Raw genomic sequence first — 14,859 nt, 5'->3', positions numbered from 1 at the left:
TTATCAAAACTCCTATTCAATGTAGTTTGGAAAATAGTGGCCTGTTCATCAGAAATACATTGAATTTTCCAGAAGAACCCTGGCTAACTTAAGTGGCACTCTAATTGGTGAAACTTCAGGCAACATAACAAAAATTCTAGACAGTACCAGGGGAAATATTTCAGGAGCCCAGATGCCAGGATGTTGAGAGCATCTATTCATGAGAAACTTTTAAAAAGTAAAACTTTGGGCTTCTGCCTCCAGGAAGACAGGACAGACGTACATTTCCCTATTCCTCTCACTAACTGCAACTAACCCCCCTGGACACCTGCATACTACATATGAAAGAACCATAAGAAGACTCCGAAATAGGAAGAGAAAAATGCAGGCTGGTTAGGAACCTTGGTACCCAAGGAACAGCACAGTAGTAAGTTCCTTGCATTTTCTTTTTGCTTCATGTATGTCAGACACGGAGATGAAGAAGCTGATAACTTGGAAATGTCAACAGAAGCAGACAGAAAAAAATCCTCACCACAAGCTTTCTCTCTCTTGCCAAAACACCAGGAAAGGTGGTCTCTTTTGAGAAGAGGAAAGGAGAAGCCTAGTAAGGAAGAAAATTTTTAGACAATCACCATTCTACTTCACCCAAATGTAACAGAAAATACTGCAGTCCCATTACCATTCAAATCAGCAAAAGCCAGGTAGGGTACCTGGACTTCCATTCTTGGAGGGCTGTTATAAGGCACTGCAGTACCCCTATCGGTCAGTGTGCTGTCAGAGAAGGCCAAGTAGGGAGTCAGAATTTTCATCCCTGCTGATAAGTAAGGCCCCCTACCCCGACAGTGTCACTGGAGACCACATGAGGAGGTGGTGCGTCTTTCTCCACTTGAAAGCGATAAGGTGCCCCTCCCCTTCTCTGCTGGGTTAGTGTCAGAAGAGGCCTAGTGGAGAGTCAAGACTTTTACCATTGGACAGCAGTTACAAAGCCATCCCCACCAGTGTCAGTGCAGACCACGTGTAAACAAAGAACTCCCACCTCCACCACCAGCAACAAGGAGCCTGCCCCCTTGGTGTCGAGGGAGGCTAAGTGGGGAACCTGAACTTCTACCTCCACCTGGCAGTAATAAGGCAATGCCCTCACCTTTCCCTGACAGAATGATGTTAGAAAAAGGGAACTAAAACAGAAGATTTAAATGAGATTCAAAGTCTCATAATACAAAACAGACCAGGTTACAATAAAAAAATCACTGGTCATACCAAGAATCAGGAAGATTTCAAACCAAATGAAGAAAGAAAATAGATAGTTGTCAACACCAAAATGACAGAAATGTTAGAATTATCTGACAAAGATTTTAAAGCAACCATGGTCTAAAGTGCTTCAAGTGACAATTACAAACACTGTTAAAGAAATAGAAAGCCTCAGAAAAGAAACAGAAAGTCTCATCAAAGAAATAGAATATGTTCGAAAAATCAAGTCAAAATTTTGGAACTGAAAAACACAGTAACTAAAATTAAAGCTCAGTGAATAGGCTCAACAGCAAAGTGGAGGTGACAGGGAAAGAATCAGTGAACATATAGGTAAAACAACAGAAATTACCCAACTAAACAACAGAGAAAAAAAGGACTAAAAAATGAACAGAGCTCACAGGGACCTCTAGGAATATAATGCAACATCTAACATTCGATGTCATCAGAGGCCTAAAAGGAGAGAAAAAAAGAGGGCAAGGCTGAAAAAGTTCTCAAGGAACTAATGGCTGAAAACTTCCCAAAGCTGGAAAGAGACACAAACCTACGGATTAAAGAAGTTGAACAAATCCCAAACAGAATAAACCCAAAGAGGGTCCCAGAAGGAGAAGAGAGAGAGAAAGAGGCAGAGAACTTATGTGAAGAATTAATAACTGAAAACCTCCCTAACCTGGGAAAGGAAACAGACATTTAGGTCCAGAAAGCATAGCAAGTCCCAAACAAGATGAACCCAAAGATGTCCACACAAAGATGCACTGCAATTTAAACAGCAAAAGTTAAAGATAAAGAGAGAATCTTAAAAGCAGCAAAAGAAAAGTAAGTAGTTACATAAAAAGGAACCCCCATAAGACCCTAAGCTAACTTTGAAGCAGAAATGCTGCAGGCCAGGAGGGAATGGTACTATATATTCAAAGCGATGAAAGAAAAATGTATAGCCAAGAATACTCTACCTGACAAGGTTATCATTCAGATTTGAAGGAGAAATTAAGAGTTTTACAGAGAAACAAAAGCTAAAAGAGTTCAGCAGCACTAAAACGACTCTACAAGAAATATTAAAAGGATTTCTCTAAGCAGGAAATAAAAGGCCATAACTAGAAATATGAAATTATGAAAGAAAAAATCTCACTGGTAAAGGAAAACACACAGTACAGGTAATACATCAACCACTTATAGAGCTAGCAGGAAGGTTAAAACACAAACGTAGTAAAATCATCTATATCCACAATAATCAGTTAAGGGATATGTGGAAAAAGATGTAAAATATAACACCCAAAACATTTAATGTTGGGAGGGGAGTGAAAATGCAGAATTGTTAGAATGCATTTGAACTTAAATTATCAACTTTATATATACATTTGTATATATGTGTATATATGTGTGTGTGTGTGCACTATGTATGTGTCATAAATATAATATTTTATATAAAATATATTTTTATATAATATTTATATATTTTAACATATAAATATTATATATGTGTGTCATATATACATAATATTTCATATAAAAACAGCAGAATACACATTATTTTCAACTGCACATGGAACATTCTCCAGGACAAATCACAAACTAGGCCACAAAACAAGTCTTAATAAATTTGAAAAGACTGAAATCATATCAAGCATCTTTTTTTACCACAACAGTATAACACTAGATCAACTACAAGAAAAAAACGCAAACACGTGGAGTCTAAACAGCATGTTACTAAACAACCAATGGGTCACTGAAGAAATCAAAGGAAAAAAAAATAAAAATAATAAAATACCTGGAGACAAATGAAAACAGAAACACCAAAATTCAAAATCTATGAGATGCAGCAGAGCTCTAAGAGGAAAGTTTATAGCAATACAAGCCTATGTCAGGAAATAAGAAATTTTTCAATAAACAATACAATCTCACACCTAAAAGAACTAGAAAAAGAACAAACAAAACCCACAATTAGTAAAGGAAAGCTATAATAAATATCCGAGCAGAAATAAATGTAATAGAGGCTAAAACAGTACCAAAGATCAATGAGACTAAGTTCATTCTTTGAAAAAATAAAACCGATAAACCCTTAACCAGACTCCATGAAAAAAAGAGAGAGGGCTCAAGTAAATTAAATCAGGAGTTATACAGGAAAAGTTACAACTGACACCACAGAAATACAAAGGATCATGAGAGATTAAACAATTGTGCACCAATGAAATGGACAACATAGGAGAAATGAATAAATTCCTAGAAATGTATAATCAACCAAGACCAAATCAGGAAGAAATAGAAAATATGAACAGACCAATTACCAGTAATGAAACTGAATCAGTAATTTTAAAAATTCCTAGCAAACAAAAGTCCAGGACCAGATGGCATCACAGGTAAATTATACACAATATTTAAAGAAGACTTAACACCCATCTTCTCAAACTATTCCAAAAAATTGAAGAGGAAGGAACACTTCCAAATTAATTACATGAGGCCCGCATCACCTAGATACCAAAACCAGACAGACACCATACACACACAGAGAAAACTATAGGCCAATATCATTGATGAACCTCGATGCAAAAGTCCTCAACAAAATATTACTAAAACAGTAAATTCAACAGTACATTAAAAGCATCATACACCATGATAAAGCGGGATTTATCCCAGGGATGCAAGGATAGTTCAAGATCCACAAATGAATGTGATACACCACATTAACACATTGAAGAATAAAAATCATACAATCATCTTAATAGATGCAGGAAAAGCTTTTTTAAAAATTCAACATCCACGTACAATTTTTTAAAATTTCCCAACAAAGTGAGTATAGAGGGAAAAGTCTTCAACATAAGAAAGGCCATATGTGACAAACCTATAGCCAACATCATACTTGAGGGTGAAAAGCTAAAAGTATTTCCTCTAAAATCAGGAACAAGACAAGGATGTCCACTCTTGGCCCTTTTATTCAATGTAATATTGGAAGTCCTAGCCACAGTAATCACAAAAGAAAAAGAAACAAAATGAATCCAAATTGAAGAGGAAGAAGTAAGACTGTCACTGTTTGTAGATGGTATGATAGTATACATAGATATCCTAAAGATACCACCAGAAAGCTACTAAAGATCATCAGCGAATTCAGTAAAGTTGCAGGATACAAAATTAGTATACATAAATCTGTTGGGCTTCTACACACTAATAACAAAGTATCATAAAGAAAACAATCCCATTTATAATCACAAACAATTGCATCAAAAATAATAAAATACCTAGGAATACATCTAACTAAAGAGGTAGAAGATCTGTACTAAAAAACTATAAGACGCTGGTTAAAGAAATCGAAGATGACACCAAAACAAGTAAAGATATACCATGCTCATGAATTGGAATAACTAATATTGTTAAAATGACCATACTATACATTTCCAGATTTAATGAAATCCATATCAAAATACAAATGGCATTTTTCACAGAACTAGAAAAAAAATCTAAAATTTGAATGGGAACACAGAAGACCCCAAGCAATCTTGAGAAAAACATACAGAACTAGAGATATCATACCCCCTGACTTCAAACTCTACAAAGCTACAGTAAACAAAATAGCATGTATTGGCACAAAAACAGACACACAGATCAATGGGACAGAATAGAGAGCCCAGAAATAAACTCGCACTTATATAGTTAATCTGTGACAAAGGAGGCAAGAATATACAATGAGGAAAATAAGTGGGAATACATGGTCAATAAGTGGGAAAACTGGACAGCTACATGCAAAATAATCAACCTGGATTATTTTTTCACACATATACAAAAATAAATTCAGAGTTCTTTTGTGGTGCAGCAGGTTAAGGATCTGGCGTTGTCACTGCAGTGGCTCAGGCCACTGCTGTGGCGCAGGTTCAATCCCTGGCCCAGGAACTTCCACATGCCATGGGCATATCCAAATAAATAAACTCAAAATGGATTGAAGACTTAAATGTAAAACCTGAAACCATAAAACTCTGAGAAGAAAACATAAGCAGTACATTCTTTTACACTGATTGGTCTTTCTAGATATGTCTCCTCAGGCAACGGAAATAAAAGCAAAAAAATAAACAAATGGGACTACATCAAACTAAAAGGTTTTTTTCACAGCAAAGGAAACTATCAACAAAATGAAAAGGCAACGTATTGAATGGGAGAAGATATCTGCAAATAATATATCCAATAAGGGGTTACTATCCAAAATACACAAAGAACTACACTTCAAAAATTAAATAAAATAAAATAAACAACCTAATTAAGAAGTGGGCAGAGGACCTGAAAAGACATTTTTCCAAAGAAGATGCATCAACGGCCGACAGACAAATTAAAAGATGTTCAACATCACTAATCAACTGAAAAATGCAAGTTAAAACCACGAAATACTACCTCACACCTGTCAGAATGGCTATTATCAAAAGGACAAGAAATAACAAGTGATGGCAAGGATGTGGAAAAAAAGGAACTCTTGTGCACTGCTGGTAGGATTATAAACTGATATAGCCACTATGGAAAATGGTATGGCGATTCCTCAAAAAATTAAAATAGAACTGCCATATGATCTAGAAATTTCACTTCTGGGTATTTACCCAATGTAAACAAAAACACTAATTCAAAAAGATTTGTGTGCCCCTATGTTCACTGCAGCATTATTTACAATAGCCAAGACAGGGAAGCAACCGAGTGTCCAAGGACAGATGAATAGATAGAGAAGATGTGGTATACTTTATATATGTGATGGATTTTATATGTGTGTGTATGCCATAAAATATGAAATCTTGCCATCTGTACAACATAGATGGGTCTTGAGGGTATTATGCTAAGTGAAGTAAGTCAGACAGAGAAAAACAAATACCATACGATCTCATATGTGGAATCTAACAAACAAAACAAAATGAAAATAGACTCGTAGATACAGAGAACAAATGGGTGGTTGTTGGGAACAGGGAATGGAGGGTAAAGTAGGTGAAAGAGATTAAGAAGTAGAAGCCTCTAGTGATAAAATAAGCCATAGTGATATAATATACATCATAAGGAATATGGTCAGTAATATTGTTAATAATTTTTGTGGATACAGATGGTTACTAAACTTACATGGTCATTTCATAATGTATGCAAATGCCAAATCACTATGTAGAACACTTGAAATGGACATAATATTGTATTTAAGGTATATTTCAATTTCAAAAAACAATAAACCCAAAGAAAGCCATTCCACGACATATCCTAATTAAAGTCCTGAAAAACCAAAGACGAAAAAAATCTTGAAAGCAGTCAGAGAAAAATGACACATCCTATAAAAGAAAAAAAATTCAAATAACAGAATATTTCTCATCAGAAATGATGAAAGCCATAAATAAGTGCCACAATATTTTTCAAGTCCAGAAAGAACTACAAAACCATAATTCTACACCAGCAAAATCATTCTTCAGGAAGAAAGAAGAAATCAAGACATTTTCAGATAAAGGAAAACTGAGAGTATTTTTCACCAGCAGATCTTAATAGAATAGCTAAAAGAAGTTCCCTTAACAGGAATGGAAGGATAATAAATAAAGAACTTTGGGATATCAGGAAGGAAGGAAGGAAACAAGAAACAAAAACATGGGTAAAAACGAAGCCTTTCCATCTTATTTTGATTTTTCTAAATTATATTGATGTTTGAAGGAAAATCACAGCATTGTCTGATATGATTCTAAATAGGTAAAGAAAATATTCAAGATAATAACATTATAAACAGGTCAGGGAAAAGAGATATGAAGGAAGATATTGTGTCTATACAGGCACACCTTATTTTATTGTCCTTCACTTTACTGTGCTTCCAGACACTGCATTTTTTACAAATTGAAGATTTGTGGCAACCCTTCATTGAGCAAGACTCCATTTCTCCAAACAGCATTTGCTCAAATCATGTCCCTGTGTCATATTTTGGCAAATTCTTGTAATATTTCAAACTTCTTCATTATTATATTTGCTATGTTGATCTGTGATTGGTGATCTTTGGCATCACTATTGCCATTGTTTGGGGGCATCATGAACCATGCCCACAAAAGATGATGAACTTAATTGATAAATTGTGTTCCGACTGCTCCACTGACCAGCCATGCTCCTCTCTCTCTCTCCTCAGGCATCCCTATTCCCTGAGACATGTCAATATTGAAATTAGGCCAATTAATAACCCCACAACGGTCTGTAAGTGTTCAAGTGAAAGGGACAGTCCATCAACGTGGCAAATTTCATTGTTGTCTTAAGAAATTGCCATAGCCACCCCAACCTTCAGCAACCACCATCCTGATCAGTGAGCAGCCATCAAAATCAAGGCAAGACCCTCCACCAGCAAAAGATTGATGTACTGGAGGCTCAGATGATGGTTAGCAGTTTTTAACTATACATATACATTGCTTATGGCATATACATTGCTTTTTTATACATAATGCCATTGTGTACTTAATAGACTACAGTATAGTATAAACAAAAATTTTATATGCACTGGGAAACCAAAAAAAAATGTGTTTTGCTTTACTGTGACATTCACTTCATTGCAGTGATCTGGAAATTAACCCACAGTATCTACCAGGTATGCCTATACTTCACTTTAGCAGGTAAAATAACAACACTAACAGAATATAATGTTATGTGTATATATAATGTAATATCTAGAACAACCATTTTAAAAAGCTATACAAAGAGATTACACTCAAAAAACACTAAACATAAATTAAAATGGAGTTCTAAAAAATGTTCAAGTAATAAACAGGAGGGCAGGAAAAAGAAAATAGAGATGAAATGCAAACAGAAAAAACAGAAAACATAAAATGGCACACTGAAGCCCTTCATATGAATAGTTACATTAAATGTGAAATGACCTAAATACACCAATTAAAAGACAGACCGGCAGTGTGGGTTTTCTTCTCCTTTTTATAGCCATGCTTGTGGCATATGGAATTGCCTGGGCCAGGGGCAGAATCGGAGCTGCAGGTGCAGCCTATACAACAGCCATGGCAATACTGGATCCAAGTTGCAACTGGTACTGGCACAAAAATAGAAATATAGATGGATGGAACATGATAGAAAGCCCAGAAATAAACCCAAGCACCTATGGTCAACTAATCTACGACAAAGGAGGCAAGAACATACAGTGGAAGAAAGATGGTCTCTTCAATAAGTGGTGCTGGGAAAACTGGAAAGCTACATGTAAAAGAATGAAATTAGAACACTCTAAAACCACACACAAAAATAAATTCAAAATGGATTAAAGACCTAAATATAAGGCCAGATACTATAAAACTCCTAGAGGAAAACATAGGCAGAACACTCTTCAACATAAATTACAGAAACATCTTGTTTGATCCACCTCCTAGAATAAGGTCAATAAAAACAAAAAATAAACCAATGGGACCTAATTCACCTCAAAAGCTTTTGCACAGCAAAGGAAACTATTTTAAAAAACGAAAATACAACACACAGAATGGGAGAAAATCTTTGCAAGTGGTGCAACAGACAGTTTAGAGCCTAATCTCCAAAATATATAAACAACTCATACAACTCACCAATTAAAAAAAAAAAAAATCCAAAAAAATGGGCAGAAGACCTAAACAGACATTTCTCCAAAGAAGACATACAGATAGCAAACAGGCACATGAAAAAATTCTCAACATCACTAATTGTTAGAGAAATGCAAATCAAAACTACAGTGAGGTACCACCTCACACCAGTCAGCATGGCCATCCTTAACAAGTCAACAAATAACAAATGCTGGAGAGGGTGCGGAGATAAGGGAACCCTCCTGCACTGCTGGTGGGAACCTAAGCTGGTACAACCACTGTGGAAACCAGTTTGGAGGTACCTTGGAAAATTAGGTGCCTTGATATTTTCTTTCTTTTTTTTTTTTTTTAAGCCTAAGGCCATGTTGTCCACTGAAATTGCAATAGAAAATCAAAATAAAGGCTTTGTTTACCATGATGAAGTCAGAGAACCCGAGAGCCCCGGTGTTGGCGACGTGAAGGAAATTTTAGCAAACAAAACAGAGCCACGAGTTTCTCCTCCAGCCCCCTCTCCCAGGAAAGTGCGGACCGCGGGGAGAGGAGATGCAATTGCCGGGCCCTCAGCCCTCGGGGCTAGCCCGGCCGCCCCCAGACCCAGAGGAGGCCCCTCCCCGGCCGCCCGACCCTCCCCCTTGGTTCTCGGGGACCCTCACCTCCATCACGCAGCCCTCCCAAGCCGGCCCGGGGCCAGAGCAGCCCTTCAGCTCGTGACCCCTGACCCGGCTCTTGATATTTTCATAATTAAGGAAAAGTCCTTTAAAAAGTTACCTGGTTTTAGCCAGCTGGCTCACCTTCTGCTTAAATGGTAAGAGGCTGCTACTCTCTATGTCTGAGGTTTCAAATCTTGTTTTAAATGAAGCAAATAACTTCAGTTACTCTTAAGGTTTTTAGTTGATACACTTTATGAGTAATCCTCTCAGAATCTTAGTGACGAGAGGGCTATTCATTACAGCTCACACAGCGGGAAGGTGGCCTTTGCTGGCCTTGCTCTGCACGCGAGTACAGCCACAGAGTACTACAGCCGCCAGGGGTTCCCTCTGTCAAGGGCGTCACTGAAAACACGAGGTCCCGAGGTGCGCGCCTGGGGCCGCCTTGCCGGCCCGCTGCTTGTACCAGGCGCTTCCCCGGGCAGCCGTGGAGGTGAGCTGCTGGGATGGCCATCCAGGAAGCAATGGCTGAGGCTCCAAGGGGTGCGATGAGCCGAGCACCTCCTGCTGCAGGACCTTCGGGAGCTGCTGCTGCATTGGAGCCGAGGCCACGCCCTCCCCAGGCTGCCCCCGGCCAGCGACTGAGAGTGGCCGGGGGGTTGGGGCCTGGCCAGGTCTGCCCAGCGAGGGCCTCCTCTGTGGGAAATGGAGGTGCCAGAGGTCCCTGTTGGGCTGGCCAAGACTTTCTAGAAGCTATACTGATGTCTGAGGCTCTTCATACTCAACCCCCCTTCCTTGCCCCATCCGCCTCATAAGTATCAATCAGATCAGCATTATGACCTGAAGGCTATCTCTGCCTACTCTAGTTCCTTCTCCCCTTTATCTTTTATAGGCAAGCACTCTGAATAACTATCTTACCCTCCAACTCCATCTTGGCTTCCTAGAGGATCCAAACTGATATGCAAATTTAAGCTGTGTTTCTAAACAAGAGAAACACTTGGGTATTCACAGGGTTTCTAAACCCCTGGGGACTCATAGAAATAATTAATATAGAGCAATCAGTGGGGATTCCAAAATAACCAGTGGGGCTAATATAACAACTATGGGTGACAGAGATTCAAGGCAATTGGAAAAGGGGGAATTTATAACCCTGAAGAGTGGTCATGCACAGAAGTCCATTCCATGCCCAGGTCTCTCCCTTCTAGTCCCTTCCCCGTTAAGATACATATGCTGAAGGAGCTCAGTTTCAAATTGCCAGAGTTCATCAGAACATGCAAGTTAATTAATCAATCCAGTTGGGGGGATCATATTTTTGTTTAATAGCTGATCAGTTTGATTGTTTAATAGTCATTTATAAATCAGCAGTAGCCCCCATACATCTTGCTTGTCAAACTGAATGATAACGGTGTAGTGAAGGAGAAGGAGATAAATGCAGCATGCTGTAATTAGTGCGTAAGTTAAAGATTTGTTTAATTGTGTTTTATTCCAAGAAGATGTCTAAGTGATATTCTGAATTAAATCCAAAAGCTGTTTCTGCTACTTACTAACTTAGCCTTTCTTCCTGGCAGAAACCCCTGAGTTCATGTGTATTCATTAAAATCCAGTCCTAATTGCTCCCTAGTCAGCTATGAATCTTAAGAAGCTTAGCTGTTAAGTGCTTAAATTGTGTTTGCTGACAGAAAATGGAATTTCTCTAATGATTTGCTATGAAAGTCTCCATGTTGTTATTACAGTGATTTTATTCAGAGTAAGTTTCGGAGACTGCGTTACAAGCATTCACATTAGGATTTATTCATTTAAAAATTAAGCAGGCTCCGAGCCATCTTTGGAGCCTTCCTCATAGACCAGTTAATAGTACCAGCCAGTGAAGGAGTTCTTAAATCCATGCATATGGCAGAGTCCCACTCTAAAGGACACGTGCCACTCCAATATAACTTTCTGGATCCAGAGCTTCTCTTCCAAAGATGGTGGTTGGGTTGGGTGAGGGGCAGTGGGAGGGCAAAGGAGAATCTTAGTTCCTTCACTAAGCTCCTGGATCAAGTTAGGCCCACAGCACCTTCTGCTTCCCCTGTCCTAAACCTCACCAGAGCTTTCCTGCCTACTCCCCCAAAGAGTTCATAAGATCCATGAGGGCAAGGATACTGTCTGTCTTGCTCCTTTTACTGTACACCCAACAGCACAGAATTTGGCATGATTTTGACGACCAGACTCCTATTTCCCCCACCCTTACGCCACTCACAACTTGAGCCATTTCTAACTGACCTGCCCTTCTACATAATAATAATCATTAAAATCCAGTAACAACATATGATAGTCACATGTTAAGAAACATCATAACACCAAGAAGCCACCCCTCTCCCAGGTCCTGCCTTTCCTAACTAGAGGGGAGAAGAATCTCACTGTATTTTTTCCCCGCCAGGCACTCCCTCCTCAAGCCCAGGCAATCTGATTCCGCTCCTCCACCACTCCATGGATACTGCTCTGAGGTCCTCAATGGTCTGCTTCTGGCCAAATCCAAATGTCTCTTCTGCGTTTCTTCTTGACGGCGGAGGTGTTAGGTCACTTTCCTTTCTAAGTTCCCCATCCCCTTGCCTTTCATCACCTGCCACGTCTCCTGTCATCTTCCCACCCTTTGGATCATTTGTTTTTACCTTCACTGGTTCCAACACTTAATATATGTCTCACTCTATGGCTACCTCCTTTCCATTCCTCCCAAATAAAAAGAACTGGCATTTTGACAGATAAGGAAACTAAAATTCAGAAAGGCTAAGTACTTGCCCAGATGTCAGGGAAAGGCTGGATGGGTATCCAAATTTCATTCTCATTCTTAATTACTGTGCCTCCAACAACCTTCTTCTCCCTCTCAATTCTGCTCCCTTACTCCCACCACTGATTTTCAACAAAGGGGAAATAACGTATGGTGGATGAAAACAACTCTTACATGCTCAATAGGTTGTCTGTCTATGTAATGTGATCCCAGAATGAGTTACTGTCAGTGGGGGAAAAAGGCAGTATTTCTTCACACCTTTTTTCTGTTTCCACTCCTCCAATTCTGGCAGCATTGTGGTTTGGAGGAACTGGAGCCCAATTTTCAATCTGCCATGAACCAAAAGGCCAGATTTATATAAAACACCTCAAATCTGAGAAAGCGAACCTAGCATTGTAATCCTCATTAAAATATCAAGGTGGAGATGCCAAAAGCTGACTGCCAGAACGTGCACTGTTTCCTTGGAGACCCCCAAGTGAATGACAGCATTAAGGAAGTAGCGTGGGCAATTGAGATGCACAATGAACCTACTGAGCATTACAGACGCTCTGACAATCTGTAACTGAGGTGAAAGAGTAAGGCACTCCTGGCTGCTATTGTTTTCCTGCTCGCCTCTGCAAGGCTCCTCTTTCCTCACCAGACTAAAAGACCCCAAAGGACCATGAAAGGGCTCTAGAAAAGTCATGTGGTGTTTGGGGAGAGCACAAAACTACAGGGCAGAAGGCCTGGCTTCTGTTCCTATTTCCACTTCTCAGTAGCTATGGGAAACGAAACCGGAGCAACATTTTAATCTCTTTGAGCCTTAATCTCTTCATCTTTCAGTGGGGCTCACACTTCCAGCCCTCCATGGTCATTACTGTTATTAATACCTGCATCCCCCAACAGCACCTACAGCTTAATGATGGGCACGTATGCAGTAAATCCGTGTCGAATTTGCTCCAATTAAATAAAAAATTCTCATCCATCAGGAAAATTAACGATTGAGTTAAACTTTTGAAAAATACAAGCCCTCAGAAATAGAGTGCTGAATTTAACTAATCAAGTCAGGTAGGTGAGCAAGAAATTAACATTTATTGAGCACATATTTGTACAAAACAGTGTAAAGTCATGCTGAGCAAAGACTGAGTCCTTGCCTTTAAGCTAGAAGAGATATCTTGGAAAGCTAAAATGTATACACTTGAAACAACTTGAGAACAACGATCAACAGTGACAACAATCATAAATGATATTATTTTGGGATTTACTCTGTGCCAGGCACTATGCTAAGCACCTCACATCTTCGATCTCTTTAGATCCTCACCCCCATTCTCTGAGAGGCATGTTTTCATTAAGTTAGGATATTGAGGAAGTTTCTTAAGGTCCATAAACCTGAAAAGGTCACAGCTAGAATGGAGATTCAAGTTCACCCACTGCACCCATATCAAAATGGGCTAAAATGAAACTGGGTAAAGGACCATGAGAGTTGGTTGGAGTTAATCAGGGAAGATTTCCTAGATGAAGATATCTTGAGGGAGTTCCCGTCGTGGCGTAGTGGTTAACGAATCCGACTAGGAACCATGAGGCTGTGGGTTCAACCCCTGGCCTTGATTAGTGGGTTAAGGATCCAGTGTTGCTGTGAGCTGTGGTGTAGATCGCAGACGCGGCTCGGATCCCGCATTGCTGTGGCTGTGGTGTAGGCCGGTGGCTACAGCTCCAATTAGACCCCTAGCCTGAGAACTTTCCTATGCCGATGGTGTGGCCCTAGAAAATACAAAAAAAAAAAAAAAAAAAAAAAGATACCTTGAGCCAATGTTATAAAGGTGAAAGAGAACACATGGTATAGAGGGGTGAAAAAAATAAGATGTGCTGATTGGAGGGAATGCCTAGATAAAGGGACAGAAGAGGAAAATAACTTTTCCTGTATAATGACAGGAAAGTAATGGGTTTGCTAGAGCTGAAATGGAATGAATTGTTGGTGACAGGGAAGAAAACAGCTTGCTGAGGATATTTGAGCTGGCTTATAGGAAGCTTTAAATGCGCTTTAGTTTGACACAACAGAATTTGGACACCTCCAGGTCTTTATTCATGCTATCATCTCTTCCTGGAACATCCTTCCTTTACCTTCTCACCTGCTAAACCATCATTTCTCATCTAAGGCTTCACCTCATTTCAGAAAGCTCTCCCTAATCTATTCTTCCACGAAGGCCATTTGGGGCACCTCTTCAAGGTTAACCATGGTCCCCTGTGCATACCGCTAGTCACATCTACCAGTCTAGAACTTTTACAATCCTATATTTTTCTGGCCGCACCCACAGCATGTGGAAGTTCCTGGACCAAGGATCTAACCCACGCCACAGCAGCAACCCAAGCCTCTGCAGTGACAACACCAGACCCTTAACCCGCTGCACCACAAGAGAACTCCCTAGTTCTATATTTTATATTTAGGTCTGTGATATATTTTGAGTTAATTATTGTGAAAGGTATAAAATCTATATATCTAGATTCATGGGGGGGGGCATGTGGATGTTCTGTTGTTCCACTTGTTGAAAACACTGTCTTTGCTCCTTTGTTAAAAAGAAGTTGAATATAGTTCATGTTTGTCTACTTCTGGGCTGTCTCTTCTGTTTCGCTGATCTATTTATCTGTCCTTTCACCAATACACCACCATCTTGATTACAATAATACATAACAAAATTTATAAGTCTTGAAGTTGTATAGT

General features: G+C 39.3%; 1 protein-coding gene across 10 annotated transcripts in view; it reads right to left on the bottom strand.

Annotated features, from left to right (window-relative positions):
* The window catches only part of LOC110257774 (uncharacterized), a 431,217-nt gene that overhangs the window by 336,103 nt on the left and 80,255 nt on the right, over nt 1-14,859 (bottom strand). Inside the window, exon 7 of one of the 10 annotated variants that reach the window (XR_014834723.1) lies at nt 512-580. The exons of the other annotated variants lie outside the window; for them this stretch is intronic. The gene's annotated coding sequence lies outside the window, so the exon portion shown is untranslated. The remainder of the gene's footprint in view (nt 1-511; nt 581-14,859) is intronic. 10 annotated transcript variants of the gene reach the window in all.

Source organism: Sus scrofa, chromosome X (genome assembly GCF_054392235.1).
Source record: "Sus scrofa isolate SSC_HxYL_T2T_F1_AM1 chromosome X, Sscrofa_HxYL_maternal_Yorkshire_Landrace_v2.0, whole genome shotgun sequence".
Lineage (NCBI taxonomy): Eukaryota > Metazoa > Chordata > Mammalia > Artiodactyla > Suidae > Sus > Sus scrofa.
This window is presented reverse-complemented; position numbering and strand designations above follow the sequence as displayed.